Here is a 20,782-nt window from a genome sequence, read left to right on the forward strand (position 1 = left end):
AGCTGAAATGAAAGGGCACTAGATGTTAAGTTGAATTTACACAGGGGAATAAAGAGCACCAGTAAAGGAAAATATATGACACTGTATACGTATTTTTTATAACTCTTTTTTCCTCCTGATTAAAAGATAATGACATGAAGCAATAATTATAAAACTACTGATGAGCTTACATTGTATAAAGATGTGATTTGTATGACAATAACAGCACAAAGCAGAGAGGAGATAACAGGAATATATTGGGGCAAAGGTTCTGTATACTATTATTTAGTATTAATCTGATAGATTGTTTTAGGTCAGACTAATTGTAATCCTCATGGCAACCATTAAGAAAATAAAATTTAAAATACAGAAAAAGCAGCAACAAGGGAAGTAAAATGATACACTAGCAATTATTTAACACAAAAGAAGGTACTAAGGGAGGAGTAGAAAAACAAAAAAATTGACAGAAAAAATAGCAAAATGCTAGATGTCAATTCTGCTGTATCAATAATTACATTAAATGTAAATGGATTCAACACTCTAATTTGAAAGCAAAGCTTAAAGAAAATTTTCCAGCTAGATGCTGTTCAGAAGTGAAGAACTTCTGATTCAAAAATGTTTATAGGCTGAAAGTAAAAGGAAGAAAAAATAAATACCTTGAAAAAGTAACCAAAACACATCTTGGGTGGCTATACTACCATTAGACAAAATAGACTTTAAGAAAAACATTGTTACTGAAGACAAAGAGGGACATTCTTTATAATGCTAGTAAGTCAACCTGTCAGAAGATATAACAATTATAAACTAAGTGTACCTCAAAAGAGTCCAAATACACAAGATTAAAAATAGACAGAAATGAAGGGAGAAATAGACAATTCAATGATAAGAGTTAGAAATTTCAATACTTCTTTCAATAATGGATAAAATAACTAGGCAGAAGATCAACAAGGAAATTGAAGATCCAGAAGTTTCCATGGGCTTTTGTGGGAGGACACAGGAAGAGCTGAATAGAAAACCACAGAGCCACTATACCAGGATGGAGTAAACCCGTATTAGTATGAGTTCTCCAGAGAAACAGAACCAACAGGATATGTATATATGTATATAGATGTAGATACAGATATACAGAGATTTATTTTGAGAAACTGGCTCACACAATAGTGGGGCTTCTTAAGTTCCATTTGTACAGAGTAAGCTAAGAGCCTGGAGACTGAGGAAAGAGTTGCAGTTTGAGTCCACAGGCCGTCTGCTGGCAGACTTTCTTCTTGCCATTAGGCAAGGTCAGACTCTGTTCTATAAAAGACTTCAACTGATTGCATGAGGCCCACCCACATCACAGAGGTCAATCTGCTTTACTTAATGTCCACCAATTTAAACGTTAATCTCATCCAAAAAAATACCTTCAAAGAAACACCTAGAATAATGTGTGACCAAATATCTGGGCACTGTGGCTTAGCCAATTTGACACAAAATTAACCACTACAGGCTCCAGTGATGAGTTGGACAGATGATGTGGCTAAGACTCAGAGGGGCCTAGCACCACGTATGGCTGTTAGCACAACTCATGTCATCTTGGGCTCTTACATTTTCTCCTGTGCTTCCACTGACCCTACCCAGGACTGTACTGGGCACTAAATCACTTCTGTTATGAAGGGCTTTGTAGTTAACAGGTATCATTTAATAATCCTTAGGACCAGATGGCCTCTATGCTCTGTTAGTCCCATTACTCCCCAAACAATGATGACAACTTGCACTGACTATTCTCCCCAGCCACAAACCTACTGACAGTTACCCATTCATAAATCTTGACTTAGGAGTTCATGTCCTGTTTCCAAGCACCTATCCCTATACCCTAGGTTAACTATAAAAGTATCCCAATGGTCCATCGGCAGTTTGGAATGCAGCTGCAAATGCTTCCAGATCCTTGTCTGCCCAATCCCACCCTGTGAGTAAATTACCCTGTAATAAACTGCCAGCCTCACTTTTCAGTCTCACGATGCATGCTCAGTTTGGTGGGCATGTTTTGTTCCCCCTGTTCTCCAACACACCACTTAACAAAACTTGAGGTGGATAATCAAAACCAGAGGATTTCCGGGCCCTGGTAGTGCAAAAGAACCAGCAGAATCACAATTTTACCAGCCTCATAATTTACAAGAGCCTGGGGTGCTGGTCATGACTGGGTGATTGAGATACTAAATGCTAACCGCAGGGCATGATGGTGAGAGCAAGAAGGGAATCAGAAGATAGCACAGGCCTGATCACTTGGCTATGAGCCCCTTTCTATGCACCCATGGAGTCATGTAAATTCCCAGGCTCTTTGGCAATTTCTTGGGGAGTAGAAGTCTGAAAAGGAATGACTCTGAAACACTGAACAATGGCTAAGGAGACTAAGTTACTCAAAACAGTTGAGGTTTTACAACCTGAACACTACTGAAATTTTGGACTAGATAATTCTTTGCTTTGGAGAGATATCCTGCACGTTGTAGAATGTGTAGGAGAATCACTGACCTCTACTCATGAGAGACCAGTAGCACCCTTTCCTTTCCCAAGTTGTGGCAATCAACAATCTCTCCAGACATTGTCAGATACTCCCTGAGAGGCAAAATCACTCCAGATGAGAACCACTAGGTTAGAGAATGTGATATTCTTAATTGGAAAATTCTCTAGCCAAAAGTTTTATATATTGTGTGTGTATGTGTGTATGTGTGTGCATGCGTTTGTATGTGGGTGTGTATGAGTGACAGGGAGGAGGGGCACTTACTAATAGTTAACTCCTAAAACCAGGGAGGAAAAAGATTGCCATCTATAACCCATGAGAAAAGAGTATGTATTAAACTACCCATCTAACAACACACCGAAGTTCTTGTAGTTGAACTCTTTACCCTTCACTGATCCCTCATAGAAAAAGTCATTTAGTTGATTATAGTCGAGGTGACAGTTTTCATCACCCCCTGACTCTTGCCTCGTGTGCCATTCTTGAATGCTTGCCTTTAGACAGATTCAGGTATTCTTTCTCAGATCCTGCTCGCATGTAGTAAACATACCAGAAGCAGTTGTGAACCAGCTTTACCAGTAATGAAAATATTTCAGCATTTTAATTCTTATCTAAATTATTTTGTAGGTCCTTCAGTTTGTCATTAATGATAAAATGATTTGCCACAGGTTATTTTCTTCTTTTAAGAACACTGACTTTCAATTTTCTTGACAAATTTTGTTATAAAAAGGTTTATACACCATCCATGTCAACACAACAGTCTCTTGAAAAAACCCTGCAAAATCTCCCATTCTTTTAAGTACAAATTGTCATCACTGTTGCTGAAATTAAGTCTTAGTCTATCAATAACATTTTAAAATCTATTTTAAAATTTTATCTTAATTCTGACTTAGCAAAGATATTCCATAGACCCATATAGCACCAGTATAGACCTCTTTTTATTTATTTCTCTTTTCTTTTTGTCTAGTGGAAATCTGATTTTATCCCAACATAAGCATAATCAGCAGTTTAGAAAAAACACTGGACAATGTGAAGTAAAGGACTATATTTTTATGCAGTGGTTTTATACTCAGCAGGAAAAAAACCCCTGCTTGCCAAGTAAAGGCATTAACACATTTTCAAGGGACTTCACAAGTGCAATTTTTTCCCTTGGCTCAGCATTTCATTTTTACAGGATCTATTAATCAAGTCTAAGCAGCCTTTAAATCCCCAATCCCTACTTCAGATTGTTTCACAACTGCTGCCCTCTTCTCCCTTTGTCTCTAGTACTATCTTCCTCTTTCTCTATTGCTTTAACTCAGCTCTTTGCTCTACTCCTTCAATCATCCCCATCTACCATCCTTTGAGAACAGCAGCCATCAATTTCCAAAACCATACAAGGACTAACGTTTATACTTTTGAAGGGAATTCACTGAATAATAAAGATCATTTAAGAAATGCCAGGAAAAATTTATCACTCCAGAATTTAGAGCAACCAGTACAGACTGGAGAGAGGAAAAAAAGGAAAAAGATGACAAATTCATCTTTGTTATTTATTGTATTTGAATATTAAAGCTCACAGAATCTAAGAAGTGTTTAACTTAATCAAGAAGAGACCAGCTATAGAAAATAGCTCCCCCTTAATTACAGTAAACCTTTTAAGAAGCTAAAGGTATGTAAAAAGATGTATAAGATTAAAAAAATAGTACGGTGATGAAAGGAACCAGGTATCTCCTTCACTAAGAAATTGTTAGATCAAAATTTTTTCACTATTTCACTAAAGTGGAAAGCCAAGTAAGTGGTTGGCTATTTTCTTCTCTGTCCTTATCCTTAAAAGTAACTGAAAAATTCCCAAGTACCTAAAGGCTAAACATCATTAATCTATTTTTCTCAGATACCTGTCATAATTCTGAATGTTGTTATTCTTCTATAGGTGCATTTTATTCATGTCCCCATAAGAATACTAAGATCTGGGCATGAGAAATACAGAGAAATCAGAGCAACCCCAACTTGCTTGAAACCATTTAACAGCCGAGGGCAAATCCAAGCTTCCTGTTTTTTTCTTCCACAACAAGACTCAGAATAATGCCATTTCTTGCTTTGTTCCTATCCTTGATAGAGTTCAGATACTAAAACATTACTTCCTGTCTGAGATTTGCAGACTGCCATTCATAACACCATAAAATACCACTTTTATTGAGTAACTCTGTGTGTACCTCTGCAAGGAAACGGTCTCTTCCTTAGGTCCAATATCCCCAATCTACCATTATGCTTCTTGAAGTGACAGAAAACTGCTTTCAAATGCAATTTCTACCCCGTCTTTTTATAGATACTGTAAAAAAGCAGCAAATCAAAGGGGAAAACTGGTTAATTTTATGCCAATCACGAAACCTGGTGACAGGTGTTGCCATATGTTGCAACAAGATCTCTTGACCATGGGTCATCGCTTTGAAAGCAACGAGAGAATGGCTTGCAGTACTGTGACACACAAAAAGGCCCCCTGGGATCTCATGCAAAGAGACGGGTATGAAATTAACTTGTGGCATCACGGTATTTTCCAAACATGACAGCTCCCAGGTCAGTAGCCAGTTAAGCACAGTGGGGATTGTGGGGTGGGGGGGGAACTTTGGCATCTAGTAAACGATTTCAGTGGAGTCTCTGGTGAGCCCTAAGAAAAAACCATCCCCAGAGAGATGTCTAGAAAGGTTAAAACCATAGAAGGCAGTGGGCAAATATCAATACGTTACGTTAAGCAAAGTAACTCTGTTTTGGACAGTCTCCTAATTTTACTTTGCTTCCTGGACCAGTTTCCACAGAGAAGATGAATAAAGTATTCAGTATGATGATTTTGAAGAGCTCTTTATTTCTTCCCTGAATTAGAACAAGAGTTTCAGTCATGAGTTGAGGAAGTACTGAAGCAACCACGCTTCCTCCCAACACACACACAAGCGCGCACACGAATGCGCGAGTGTGCGCACACACACACATCTCTGCCACATGAAGTAAAACACAAATTCCCAAACTGGAACTTTCACAATTGTGTTACATGCGCAAATGTAAAACCTCTAAACAGTAGCGGTAAAATCTCATTATAGAAAATAAAGATGTTAAAAGAGCAAAGCAAAACACTTGCATCATATAATAAATGCATGTGTCACAGGCTTACTTTACTGACTTCTGAGTTAATTCCCTTTCCTACACCATTTCCAAATGTCATGTCAAGGGTAACAGGTGGAAATGGGCAAATACAGAGCAGGAAGAATAAGCAAATTTAGCATTTAGAAATACAGCCACCTAAACCAGGTATTTATTTTCTTTGAATTCCTAGTATAAAAACAACACTTTTGCACAATTTTCATAGTACGTTTTAAGAGAAACAAATCGTAAGCACAGTGATTGTAGTTTGAAATGCAAGCAATTTTTGGTCCTGAAAGCATAAGTTACATAGGAATATGAATGTGGTAGGGAACAAGAAATTACATGGGACTGAATGCTATGTTCTTCTGTCAACAGGCAAATTAAGTGTATTAATGTTGTGTGTATACAAATAGAGACTATTAAACTCTAGTTTCACAATCTGGGCACTAGTTACTAATTCCTAGTTCTTTATTTTACTTTTTTAAATACAAACTTTCCTCAGAATTACTTTATGATCCTAGTATGTGGACATCACCATTTAATTCTAGGACCGGGAATACCTTAATTATCAAATAATATCCTTCAATTTCCAAGCAGATGTTTAATACATTTTAAGACCAGTAAGCATTCAGCACATATTATAAATGATTTCCTGGAATGACTATATATGTAACTAGCACTATATAACACATACTATGTGCCAGGCACTGTTCTAAGAACTTTATAAGTAATTCACTGAATCGTAATAAAACAATCCTCTGAGGTATGTACTATAATTATCTCTAACTTTCAGATGAGATAACATGGAAGCAGAGAAGAGCCATTTTAAATACATCTACAGCTAATATGTGGAATACTCTACAACTGAACCAGAATCCAGGCTCTTAAGCTCCATGCCATGATGCTATGAAGTCCTTTCCAGATCAGTGCTCAACAACCTTTCCAGTCGTGAGGTTTTCCCTGGGACTTAAGTTCTTTTTGCTATTGCCATTTAAACTTCATGGACTAAGAGAATGGAGTCACTGGATTCCGTTAGTTTTAACTACACCACCAGCTTGATAAAACACCAACCTTCTTCCAAGCAGGTTAAATTCTTCTGCATCCCCAGCCCACCACCGCCCGCGCAAAGCCTCCGAAGCAAGACTCTAACAGTCTTAATGTTTCAACGACGCCAGCCTTCAGAACAAGATGATTCATTCAACATATTTTATTGAGTAACTACAATGTACATACATTATATATATATTATATGCATTAAATAGAGTAGTGAATTAAACAGACATGATCTTTACCTTCACATTTTATTTTGGTGAGGAAAATATATATTCATTGTCATGATTACTTTTATAACATAAAATTTATTTTTAAAAGAATGGTATAAATAGGTGATTTAGACTTTGAAGTCCAGTAGGTCTTCAACTCTAACTCCCTGATTACTAGGTTTTAGAACTTGAATTACTTTCTTAACCTTTCAAATTTACAGTTTTTTCAACTATAAAAAGGGAGTAATAGTGCTTTAAAGATGAAATGAGATTAAGTATAAAATGCTTAGAAAATTGCTTGGCACATATATATATATTCAATTAATAGTATCTTTATATCATTGTTAATGTTTAAATTTTACACATGCATCCTTTTATGTAAGTTTATCTTTACACAAGTGTTCTTTTCAGACTAAGAACTATCCTTTTGAATAGTAGTAATGGCCTTTTTTCAATTTCAGGAAATAAAGATTTCTCATGATAAAACAGTAAGTTTATTAAATTCCCCATTCAACAGTCTTATGAATGCATAAACAATTAGACTACTGGAAAAAAGGCAACACACCTGGTCTCTAGGTGTCCACTCTTCCCTGTCCATGACACCATGCAAACCATCTGTTGGCTCTTTCTGCATCAAAATACTGAGTATTTCACTACACTAATTGACAAAATTGTGTCATTCTACATGGCAACTAAAACAATTCATAACATACGTTTTTTATCATAGACATGAAGCAAACCTGGACCCACTCTTGCCATCAATACACATAAACAGAAATAAGAATGTAATATTGTGGAAGTTAAAAGCACTCACAAATAACTGGAAAGCAGGTAGGATATTTGCTTCTGTTCTGCGATGATAGGTTTATTTTTTCAATCAGACAATGGAAATCTGACCAATGAATAGTAAGTTTAAAAAACAAATTATTTTAAGATAGCAAAATAGCCAGCCCTACCACCCAACAGCTAAGTAAATTTGGGCCATCACTGATCCTGCCTGCCCTCCCCCAATCTAAGGGGTAGTTTCATTATTAGCAAATGGGTAGAATAATCCCAACCAGCACCTACTGTGTGCACAGTGCCATGTTAGGCACTGAAGATACAGTGGTGAGCAAGACCAGCCTGGAGCCTGTGTTAACAGGATATACTATCTAAGTTGCTTAGTCAGAAAAGGGAGGTACTTCTTTCTCATAAAATGCTGAGGCTAAGTTATATGGTCCACTAGAATGATACATGAAGATGCTACAAGGATCACAGCAGTTTATATAGAAAACTTAAGAAATTAAATATCAGTATTTCTTGCACATTAGCAATTGGGTAAATCCTCATATAAATGAAAGAAACACAGAAAAACTGGGCATTGACTGAGGCAAAATATACTTGTACTTCCCAAACTGGAGGAAAAATTTTTTTCAATTACAGATGACTTAGATGCTCCTGAAAATGGCCAAAAATATTCTATTTAAAATTTGAAAACCATGGTAGGGGAATCTAAAACCAAATAATGTGCTGTTTCCAGTGAAAGGGAGCTATTGGTACCATGTGTGTCAGCTTACTTCACACTCAGACTAAAAAAATAAATAAACCAAACAATGATTTCAACAGAAAGTTCTATTCCAGTATCTGGGTTTAGAAGCTTGTGGATTGGTGAACTTGAAAATCAGTTCTTTCCTCATTTAACTTATTTGAATAGTGGGTATATTTATTCTGCTTATCTAAAGACAGCTTTAGTTGGCTTAATAGTTTTGAATGTTAATTTGAGCATGGTTTAACCCAGGTAAACTCATTTATATTAGAATAGTGATGTATATGAATAGTACCTAAAATGTATGCGTGTGTGCACAATGCTTTACAGGGATCAGAAATTCCATGTGAGACAGTACTCTGTCTAGATTTGTTCTTTCCAAAATGGTAGCCATTAGCCACGTATACTATTTATATTTACATTAATTAAAGTGAAACAGAATTAACAATTTAATTTCTCAGTCACACTAGTCACACTTCAAGTGCTCAACAACCACATGTGACTTCAGGCTACATATTGGACCAGGCAGACACAGAACATTTCTATCACTGAAGAAAGTTCTATTGGGCAGATCTGGTGTGGACATTCGTTTATTTTCATTCATACATTCATTCTTACTCATTTTGGGTTCTTGGCACCACAAATATTAAGTACCTACCATGTGTCCAGCCAAGGGCTAAGCCATGAGACACAATGGTGAGCAAATATATTGTTCCAGTTACCACAGAGCTTACATTCCTATGGGGTAAATAGACATTAACTAAATAATCACACAAATAAAGATAAAACTGAAAATATGGTAAGTGCAAAGAAGGAGAGGGAAGCGGTGCTATTTTGGAGGGAGGAGATCGATCTACCCAGCAAAGATGACTCTGAAGTGACAACTGACTTGAGCTAAGGTAGGATGTCCAGGAGCTAGCTGGGCAAAGAGGCAAGAGAGTGTAGTGGGCACAGATACAAGAGCATGTGCAAAGGCTCTATGGTCAGGAGGGCCTGGAGAAAATGAGGAAGGTAAAGGTCAGTGGATGGGAGTTGGTGAAGAGAGGGGGGATGTGTTCACAGTTGAGCCTGCAAGTTACTTAGGTTTATATTACTGAAGCTTTGTAAACCATGTAAAGAGCTTGTCTTTACCCAAGATGATCGAAATTAATTTTAAGGCATGCCAAGTAATGTCAACCAGAATGACGGTATGATCAAATTTGTATTTCAGAAAGAATCTCTATGTAGAGTATGAGGAACTACCATATGGGCCAGACTATGTAAGAACAGTTAGGAGACACGTCCATGCATATTATCATCCGGCCACCTGCCACCTCGAGTTTAAATATAGACAGATTATAATTTTAAAACAAGAAGAATCCATACTTAAACAGCGAAATTTTTGAAAGATGTTATTATAATAGAAAACATAAACCTAACATCAAACTCATGGATCTGATAATTTCCTAACATACGCAATTTCATCCTTCCACAGAAGACAACGGGAGAGGGAAGCGACAGGGAATGATGTGAATATGCTGGATTTAGCTCCCACAAGTACCGATGAGGCTTAATGGCAGAATAAAGGTGCAGAGAGGACCCAGCTCCTGAATAAGATTAAAGGAGATGATGGGGCCTAAGGAGAAAATGATGAAGTTTGGGAGTCATAATTATCTCAAAGAAATTAAAGAGCTTAAATACTTGTGAGGGAAAAGGCAGCCAAACTGAAACATATTGATTCAGGTTCTTGGATGAGGAACTCTGAACGTGGTCACAGGAGGGGCAAACTCTTTTTGGTCGTGAAAAAGCCACTAAGCAAATTCTAGCTATTGTACACTCAGCAACACCAAAAAGACTGAAAAATGCACAGAACTTCCATGAAGTGCTTGATCTACTATGACCTCCTCACTGTTTCTAGAGTATGAGCCAAACTTCCTTTCCTAAAATCTTTGCCACTGCTGTTCACCTCACTTGAATGGCTCCTTCCCAGATACTCACACAGCTACTACTCTGGTCCAATGTTACCCCTTCAGAGAGGCCTTCCTTGGCTATCATATTTAACAGTGGCCCATGTCCACGCTTTTACATTTCTTAATAGGAAATATCACCACCTGACACTTTATTACCTCTTGATTGGTTTGGCTATTTGTTATCTCCCTAGGTTAGACTATAACTCCCATAAAGGCAGAAATCTGTCTTGTTCATCTCTGTATCCCCAGCACCAAATGCCTGGCAATCATACGAGTGCAATAAGTACTGGGTGAGTGAATGCTTGAAGGAATGAGAGGATGTGTTGAGTCGAGAGTACAAATCCAGTGGTCAGTCATCTTTGGAAAGTTTATCACAAAATGTGCTGAGTGCTACTTTGAACTAGTTCAACATAAACTCTTGCCTGATCTTGTAACGTCTTTTCCACAATGCAAACAACTCCATAGTCTTTCTAGTTATGAGACTGAAAAGTCTCTCTTGCCTTTGTTGGCTTCTTGCAATTGAGTGTCATCGCTAACACGTTAACTTCCTAAATAAGCTACCTGAGGGAAGAATCTATGTCTACCTCATCTTCCTATGTCCACAGAACCAAAACAGTATTTTGTAATGAAAGGAATTTGTGTTCTTGAAATGTTTCTGAGATGGAAACTGCAAAGGGGAAATAAAAGAAGGCTTGAAATTTATGAATTAGAAATATATCTATTACTGGGACTTCCCTGGTTGTCCAGTGGTAAAGAATCTGCCTTCCAATGCAGGGTACCTGGGTTCGATCCCTGGTCAGAGAACTAGGATCCCACGTGCCGTGGGGCAACTAAACCCACAACTACTGAGCTTACGCACCCCGGAGCCCGCGTGCCACCACTAGAGAGGGAAAACCCACACGCCACAACTAGAGAGAAGCCCAAGCAGACCGCGCACCATAACGAGAAGATCCCACATGCCCCAACAAAGATCCCATGTGCCGCAACTAAGACCCGAAACAGCCAAAAAAAAAAAAAGAGGAGAAATGTATCTGTTACTAAACCTAAGACTTGGAAGAAGACCATAAAATCCATTCAGAAATGCCAAAGAACAGTGTATTGATAGGAATAAAAAATAAAATTATGAATTGAAAATATATCTCACTACCCCTAAGGTTTGGAAGAGTACAAGAATACTTGCAAATTTCACGAAAAACAAGGTAATGAGAGAAATAAAACAACTACAGCAATAAATATAGATACATCCTGAGGCTTTGAAAAGAATAAATTTCCCCAATATTTTTGGTATTGCTACATGTGCTTGTACAAATAAAATGTTTTAAATAACACTAGCAATATTATGGTAAAGTAAAAAAAACAATGACAATTTAAAAGTAATTAATAGGTATAAGAATTCCGTGTATGTAAGGCAACTGATAAAATTATTTATATGCATATTATTTATGAACATAAAATTGCATTTACCCAATTCTGCTGAAATCCTGCTACATTTGCAGAAAATGTCTACCGTATGATTTCACAGCTAGCACATATCAAAACAGTGTTTTATCACAATGTGATTTTTAATAGCTAGAGATATGACTACCAAATAGAAATGTCACAAAAACATGATCTCCACTTAACATGAAAGACGACTTTCATAAGAGTGCTTCGAACACAGCACGCATATGAAAGAACCACGATGCATCCATAACACACAATACTCTCACCACATTCATCAATGTTCACTTTGATTTCCCTTTCCTGTCTCCATTGTTCCTCTTCATCTCTTTGTCAGATAACGTTATCACACATTTCCTGATTTCTACAGCTTAGCATGAAAATATCAGCCTTAGCAGCTCTGCATCCCTGGATTTCTATTTATGCCAACGTCCATTCAAAGTTAAAAACTGTGACAGTTTCTCCACCCTCACACCTTCCCTGTATTTCATCTCATGGGAATTTCTACTTGGTAAATATATCAAGCAGACTTCTGTAATCTCCCTGTCAACCACTCTGCCTATGACTAGCTAGAAAAAAATCAGTGGGCACAAGGGGTCTACATGCAGGGAAAAGAGAATAGGAGGTCTCACGAAGTTCTCTAATCCAGCTGTGATTGGTTTATCAAGGATTCTCACCTAAGTTGGAACATTAGCCTGAAATGATTTCACCTTTTTCTTCAAACATTACTTTCAACACTACTTTGCCAAATTCTGCTTTCCCACCACTCTATGCTATCTTATTCCATAAGCCTCAAGTCACTCTTTATCACTAAACCTCAGGCTGGTTCAAAATGCTCCCTCCTTCCCCACTTCTGGCCAGAGCTATGCTGGAAGGAGCTGGAATGAGGAGAGCAATGTCATCGCTTCTTTTATTCCTCCTCTCTCTCTAGCGTCCTGGAATTCGAACTGATTCTTCTAGCCTGGATCTTCAGTTGTGTCGGCTCCTGAACAGGCCCCGGGCACTCCCACGTCTACCCAGTTTCCACCCCTAACTACAGAGCCCAGACCCTCTTGTTGCTGTTGTCACTGCGCTCCTAGCAACCCCCCAGGGTGAGGTACCAGCTACTTAATACAAGGTCTGTTTGATAGATGGGACATTTCAGGCACCCTGCTAGGCCCAATGGTGAAAGTCTGGGCTGCTTTACTGGGTCCACCCTACCTTCTCCCCTCAGTTTGCTCCTGCCCTGCTCACATCAGCACAGTAGTAAATCAGGAAGTCATCACTGATTCAGGTAACAGGGAACAAACTGTCAGTCTCCCAGCTTTCAGGCATATCAATCTGTGCGAATGTTTCATTGACCCCTTCACTTGGCTTTACAAAGGGAAAAGCGCTACAGAGAGAATCCCCTCTTACCACCGACAATGTACATTGCGCAAGGCTAAAACATTTCAAAGAGCCACTCTCACCCTCCTGGCCCTAAATCGTTCTGTGTACAAGCTGGACAGCTGAGGTAATGGTTGGGGAAATCTGGCTTCTTTTTTCAACTCTTGGGAAACCCCTGAGTGGTATACTAGTGTAACCGAGCAGGGCGCTATGAAGCCTTCCCAGAATAGACCCCTTCTCATGGCCTCCACCTGCTTTTTGTCTGTTAAAAAAAAAAAAAAAAAATTTAGTCAAAGAATAAATTTAATCAGAGAAATGAGAAAATGCAGAAATAAAGGAAAACAGTCAAGAAAAACAAAATAATAATACTTTAGCCATTAAACAAAGTCAAGGACCTTTAGTTCTTCCTCAATGACTGTAGATGATATTCTGAGCCATCTCCTTTGAGCTGTTTTGCAGATACTGAAACGCCCACCAGGTGGAAGAAGTTAACTGTCTGCTGCCCACAAGCACGTAGACCCCAGACCAGCTGGAAGCAGAAGGTTGAAGATGCTGACTCCCGATTACCTCACCACCAGCCAATCAGAAGAATGTCTACGGAGCTGACCACGCCCTGCTCTGTGGACACTGTAAGACTCCTCACTACCCTCTCCAGGGCTGGACACACAGTTCTGAGGGCATTAGCCCACTGTGACTCCCTTTCCCTGGCAAAGCAAGAAAGCTATTCTTTTCTACTCCACCCAACACTCTTTCTCCAAGTTTCTGTCAGGCACCAGTGAACAGAGGCCAAGTTTCAGCCACACTAGGCTCCGCTCTGCTTTCCGCTGTGGGTTCTAACTACTAACTTGGGAGCAACAACAACAACAAAAACACAAAGTCTCACTCAACATCCTTTCAACACTCATTACCAGAGAAGTCTAAATTAGGCTAATATTTTAGCCACCACCTGAATCGCTCTTTGTCTGTATACCCTCTGTTCTAGAGAAGCAGAGCGAATTGTTTCCTAAAACTGAGTCCTAATAATGGACACAGGATCTAAATCCAAATCTGCCATTAGGATTGTTTTTTAATTGTTTTCTGTATGCTAAATAAAACTAAGATTTATAGGTGCCTCTGAATACATAATTATTAAATTTTGTAACATATATTTATGGCATGTATAATAATCTTGAGTAAAGGAAAAGGAACCTGTGTCAACAATTCCATTAATTATGAAATTGAATCCAATATAAGCACAAGCTAGTCATCATTAAATATACTTTCCATGTCACTGCTGTAACTTCCAGAAAATCTTATACTTTATTATTCCAAATTAGTATTTGAGTCACTGTTTGAAATAAAATGTAACATAGAAGCTTGGGAAATATACTGAAAATCTGCATGCAAAGAATTAAACCTATTGAACATGTGCTGGGGCAAAACACATTTAGAGCAAGAATAAACAGAAAACGTGATAATGACAACAAATATGAATGGAATAAACTACCAGCTGTGATTAAAAAAAAAAAAACAAAGCAAGTTTTTTTTCATAGGAAAGACACACCATTTTCAAATTGACCATCACCGACACAGATGATCAAACTCATGGCTAAAGATGAAACTACTGATGCAAATGCATTTCTAGGATCATCATTAGAACTTCTCCTTAAGAAAAAGCGCTCAATTAGCGTTTAATTGTTTCTTGGAATTATTTCACATTTTAAATCTATTTTCTTAACAAAATACCTCTTAAATCAGAGTTTGCCAGAAAGTTATATGTACTTTTCTTGAGTTTTATACAACTTAATGGAGAAAATCAACATGAATCTGGCCTTGCCTTTGAGATACACAGAAGAGTTTAATTAGGTGTTAATGTTAAAGCAGTGAAGATCATAAAATACAATGTATAAGGTGATTTTAGATTCTCAAGACAGGAAATTTTGTGTATGGAATGCATTTAATTTTAATTTTCCTCTGGCAAAATAAAAACAAAAAAATTTTCAGTTCTCATAATTTTAAGGTAATATCAGCCACTAGAAACTTGTCAATACTAAAAGTTCTTAGAAAGTGAATACAATTTTAAGGAGAAGTAAATAAGAACAAAAATATGAACATAAAATAGAGGAAAATGAATAATCCCAACCTGCCCTAAGCCTAAAACACCTCAGGGTGGTGAATTTGGATCGTCTGCTAAGGAAGTTGCTACCAGGGCAAGGAGACAAATTCTCATCATATTTGGAGCCACGAGGGAAACGACAGCACGAAGCTTCTTCTTAGCATAATTTTGAAAAGAGATCTTGCTGCCAAGTAAATCTGCCTTAACAAAAATGGTAGCACTTATTTTTTCAATTGTTCAATAGGCATTTATTTAAATCCTGGTGTATACAGTGAAAGGGTACAAAGTAACAAGAGCATAGGATCCTTACCACTGTGAAATATGAACAATATACTGGAAATAGCAGGTGAATGCAAGGAACCAGACTCACCAATATGAAAACTAAGGACAAATTATGCTGGTAAATACTATGGAGGTGCAGACACATGATTTGTTATCAGCCAGCTTCCTGCAGACTCAATCCCTAGCATTTGAAGTAGGGGGAGAGTGAGATGATTTCCTGGATGTCTTAGTCTGTTCAGTCTACTATAACTGTACCATGGACTGTGTGACTTATAAACAACAGAAATTTATTTCTCACAGTTCTGGAGGCTGGGCAGTAGTCCAGGACGAAGGCGTTGGCAGATTCAGAGTCTGGTAAGAACCCTCTTCCTAATCACAGGCGGCAGTCTTCTTACCGTCTTCTCACACAGTGGTGGAAAAGATAAAAGAGCTCTCTGGGGATCTTTTATATAGGCACTAATCCTATTTGTGAAGGCTCCACCTTCAGGACCTAATTGCCTCCCAAAGGCCCCACCTCCTAGCACCATCACACTGAGGATTCAGCTTCAACTTAGGCATTTTCAGGGGGTCATAAATATTCATTCTATAGCACTGGACCCTAAGATAATCAGGGAACAGTTTTGATTAATAACTATTGTTTTAATAACTACTGTTGTTACAATATAAAGTGTAAATAACTGTGTCTTAGAGTTTCCTAAACTGCTACTCCCACGTGTTGCCTCGCTGATTTAGAGAATCTCCATCCCCAGGTGAGAGCTTCAGTGGCCACGCTGGGCTCACAGGTGTTCCAGGACTATCCAATTTGCTCTTACCTTATTTGTTCTAAGTGACCATCAAACTTTCCCTCCACCTAACTTCTTGATGCAGGAAAACCACATAATCTCTCTCATACAGGTTGCCACTGAGGGGGAGCGATGTATGCCACCCCCAAATGTGCCATTTTGGCATGTAGATTGTTTTGAGCTGAAGCCAATTAAGACCCAGCAGACTCAGGAAAAGCTTTTTGCCTCTCCCTTAACTTCCCAGAACAATATATTAATAGATACGGAGCCTGTACCAGGAAGAGAGAGCTATTGTCAGAAATAACTTTTTATATCAGAAAGATTTATCTGCATGGCATGGCAAACATCTGATTACTAAACGGGCTCTTCTCACATTCCTGTGAATTGTCTTCCACCCCTTTAAAGCCCGTCTCCCACCCCCTTCTCCTTAGCTCAGGATGGTATATAAGCCTCAGCTGCCTGACTGTCCGTGAGTCTCATATTTTTTTATGGAGCTCCCTATGTACAAAATTGTTTTTCTCCCCTTAATCTGTCTCATGTCAATTTAATTATTAGGCCAGCCAAAGATAGAAGGGAAGGAGGGAAAAGTTTTCCACCCCATCACAAAGCAAGCCTCTATCCTGATGTTACTGGCACCAAAGCCAAAGCTTAACATGTTTACAAATAAAGAGCAGGTGTGGTGCCAACTTAAGTCTCAAGGAAAGGGGCTAATTCTTCCATAAGTTCCATCAACTCCAAGACATCCCAAAGAAACTTTACAATCTGAGTAAACATAGCGTGCCTGTCATGCAGATAGAGCTTCAAGGTCAGTCCCTACCCCACTTCTCACCGGATTGCTGACTGAACCTCTTCCATGTAGAAATTCTAGAGCTGCCCTGGGTAAAGACATATCTTCTTTTGCCATCTACTGGTGTCACCGTTGTAGGTGCCTATTGGTGCCACCTGTAGCTCCAAAGGAACAGGGGCTTGAGCTAAGGCACCTGCTCTTGTTGTTGCCATAGCTGCTGGTAACATGTCCCGACTAAGCCACGTAATTCTTCAAAGTGCAAGAAAGAAGACTCTTTCCCCAGGCATTTATGCTTAACCGAGGACGCTGCACAACAAAGTTGGCCATGGTTACTAGACTTACCACACTTTGTGGACCTTTTCGCAAGTGCCCTTGAGAAAACGATCTGCTCCTAGTGGACGAGGTACACAGACCCAGAGCCGCCACCCCCTTTAAACAACCACTGGTCTCATTTTTTTCTCTGCATGGAATTGCTTGGGGGGGGGGGGTTGGTTTGTTTGTTTATTTTCCTTAGAAGGCTTGTTGTTTTGACCAAGGCCCCAGAGATTTCAAGAACTTCGAATACTGAGGAGAAACCTCTTCCATTCCAGAAGATTCCTGGGGTGTTTATCCAAATTTACCACCTCATTTTCCATTGCACTCCGCACCTGATAGCAACCATCAAGTTGAAAAACCTTGAAATTCCACCTCATTAAACCCTCTGCTTCACTGTGACTACTTAAAAGCCTCTTTCATTGCATTCCCCACACCTCTCTCTCACACAGGTTTTGAAAGAATGCGGGGATATTATATTATTGTATAGAATTTGAGAAACATTCTGGGTAGGGGCCACCCTCTTCCTCCCTTCCATATATCATCCTTCTCCTGGGCTTGGGGATCAGATCAATCAGAGTTTGCATTTCAACTGAGAAACTCAGTAGTTTTTGACTAAAAAAGTTAGTGTGAACCTCAATTCCTTATCTATAAAATGAGGATACTGAGAAAGCACAATTCTTTGAGTTACAGAAATCAGTAAGTGATATAAAAGTATCATCGTAGTAGATTTACACAGTATCTAAATCTCATTTACAAAATATACAAAAGTCTGTATCTCACTTGTAGTTCTTTCTTAATACCCAAAGTAAAGTGCTTTCAAAAATGCTCGGGATTATTAACCAGGAAGCAAAGACTGGAAAGTACTGTTGACACAGAGTTGTAGATGTCTAATTCACCTAGCACTCTGGTCTTTTAGGCAAATAGCCCATTATGAAAAAAGACAGAAGGTCTTTGTATTCCAGAATGGTACATTTTCCCTACAACCCCAAGACTATTTTATTAATCAGAATGTCCTTTGTTAAAAGAGTAAGGATCATGCATTCAGAGTTAGATAATGACCAGTCTCAAACCCCTCCCCCCCCAATTCTGAGCATCTCAAAGACAGGAAGTGAATCTGCCTCTGCAGTCCTCATTATGGCACACAGTAGGTGCGCGATATACTTCCATATCATGCATACGTGATACAGGTCGGGGGCACTGTGCTAGTCTGACAGTCCTGAGTCATTAAAGATGCAAATTGCCAGCAAGCATTCTCATCGTTGATCTTTTGTAGTATTGTTTTCAAAACTACTTCTCCCTTTCTAAGTTACCTGCTTATCTGAAAACCTACACAGTTTTATTACTACCGAGTTCTTATTTCCACTGGAATACAAATAGGGCCTCTACACGTTCATTTTCAAAATGATTCCCTAGGTGTAGGAAAGAGAGCAATAAAGGCAGGGGTTATGAACAGTATTATTTACTACGTGGGCTTGTTTAAAAAGTGCAGAAAGAAACAATTCACCTGTCCTAGTCATGTGGCAATGAGTTTAGTGTCATTTGAACAGAGTACATAAAAAGAATCATTCAACTCATTTAACGACTAATTGGTTATCCTTATAGTAAGGTCTGAATGACAGCGCCAGAGCGAAAGCACCCAAGGGAGAAAGAAACTAGAACAGAAAACTGCAGGCATTTCTGCAAATCTATCCTCAGACAGTGATAGTGTAGCCTATCAACACTATCCGTCTTAGATAAGCTGACACTGGACAGGAACACACAGGAAAAGGTCATTCTTTTCAAATTAATATTGGCACTTTGCACTACCATCATGTGGCCCCGCACACGGATATATTCAAAATAGCTTACACAACTGTATGCAGCCAAGAACAAAGCAAAAAAACTGTGGCATCCTTAAAATCACTCTTTAAACACCCACTAGCCAACACAGATATGGTGAATGTTCTCTATGTTCTAGAGTCTGTAAAAATCTAAAAGTAAGAGATACAAAAGCAAATACATGCATAAATAAAAAATAACATAATTCTTGTCATTGAGAAACTGACTCCATAAATCAATTATGTGAATAAATCTTAGCTAGATGGAGAGATTTGGAGCAGTGACAAATGCAAGTGGCAACAAGGGACTTCTTATGTTTTGTCTGGAACATCCCATCACTGTAAGTTTCCAGTAACAAATGAGCATTTCCTTTCTCTAACATTATTCTTTCTTAAAAGAAAACAAAATAACCAACAAGAAACATGCCACAACAAAACAATGAAGAAGATGTCGAAATTCAGAACCATCACAGTATAAAATGACAAATTTTCAGTTAAATGTTCAACAAGTCCCTTGCATTCTTTTTCATTAACTACTCCAAGAGCCATAACCTCTTAATGCATCAATACCACCCTGGGGATGAGACTGAATTAGCTCCTTCAAATGGCGAGGAGTTCATTTGATGAATCACCACAAGTCTGAGGGCACTAGAGTGGACAGAAGCTGGTCGATAGGGCAGCTCATTCCCATTTCTGAGGAGCTTAGCTGCTTGGGCATCGGGATTCTACTTGGGTGCAAATCATTTAGCAGGGAAATTGACACAAGAATCTACTCTCCAAATTTCCCTCACTTTGCACTATGTTTTGGACTGAATATTATACGGTCCTCGTGTTTCAGGGCCATTCTGAATTCTACGGGGAAGGATACTCTTTAAACATCTGAACGAGATGATAAAAAAAACTGTCATTAAGGATTGACAGCTGATAGCAGTTTACCTGGTAGTTGAATGGGTAAAAGGCAACTCAGAAACCCTTGAATCAAAGCGGGGCTGGGTGGGGGGCAAACTCTGCTCACAGGTGTCTTTGGTTTACCTTCCACATGGACTTTTTTTGAAGGCCTGAATTAGCTTCCATTGCTTAAACATTAAGAGTTTTAACAGTAAAATTCAGATTTCTGTCCTTTCTCTGAAAATGTAGAAAGTCTGACAAGACTAGTCCTGCTTTGGCACCTGGCAATGATCTTCCAGGGCGTGAAATCAAGGGCAGTCATCAGTTAGATCCCTTAAACTATAACTTGCTTAATAAATACTATCCTGTAATCGGCCTCCACTGACTAAACTCCTTTGAATTGTTCTTGCAAATCGCATACCCTCCAAACTTCACACAGCTTACTTAGACAAAACATCACAGGACTCCTTTAACTGCCCCTATAGATAACACCTCTGACTGATGGGTTACTATAGTAACAACTGCTTAAACTGGAGCCAGTCTTGCCCAGTTCAAACCGGTAGAGACCACCGACCTGTGTGAGTGTCCAATTGTCCGTCTTTTGACAACTGACGGCTCAGAACCCCACCCTCAGCTCACATTAACTCTACCACTTTCTGAACATGCATCCCATGAAGATGTGTGT

General features: G+C 38.7%; 1 protein-coding gene across 12 annotated transcripts in view; it reads right to left on the bottom strand.

Moving 5' to 3' along the window:
- Positions 1-20,782, bottom strand: part of CHL1 (cell adhesion molecule L1 like) — a 207,350-nt gene that overhangs the window by 118,876 nt on the left and 67,692 nt on the right. The gene's annotated exons all lie outside the window — the stretch shown is intronic.

This window comes from Balaenoptera acutorostrata, chromosome 10 (genome assembly GCF_949987535.1).
Source record: "Balaenoptera acutorostrata chromosome 10, mBalAcu1.1, whole genome shotgun sequence".
Taxonomy (NCBI): domain Eukaryota; kingdom Metazoa; phylum Chordata; class Mammalia; order Artiodactyla; family Balaenopteridae; genus Balaenoptera; species Balaenoptera acutorostrata.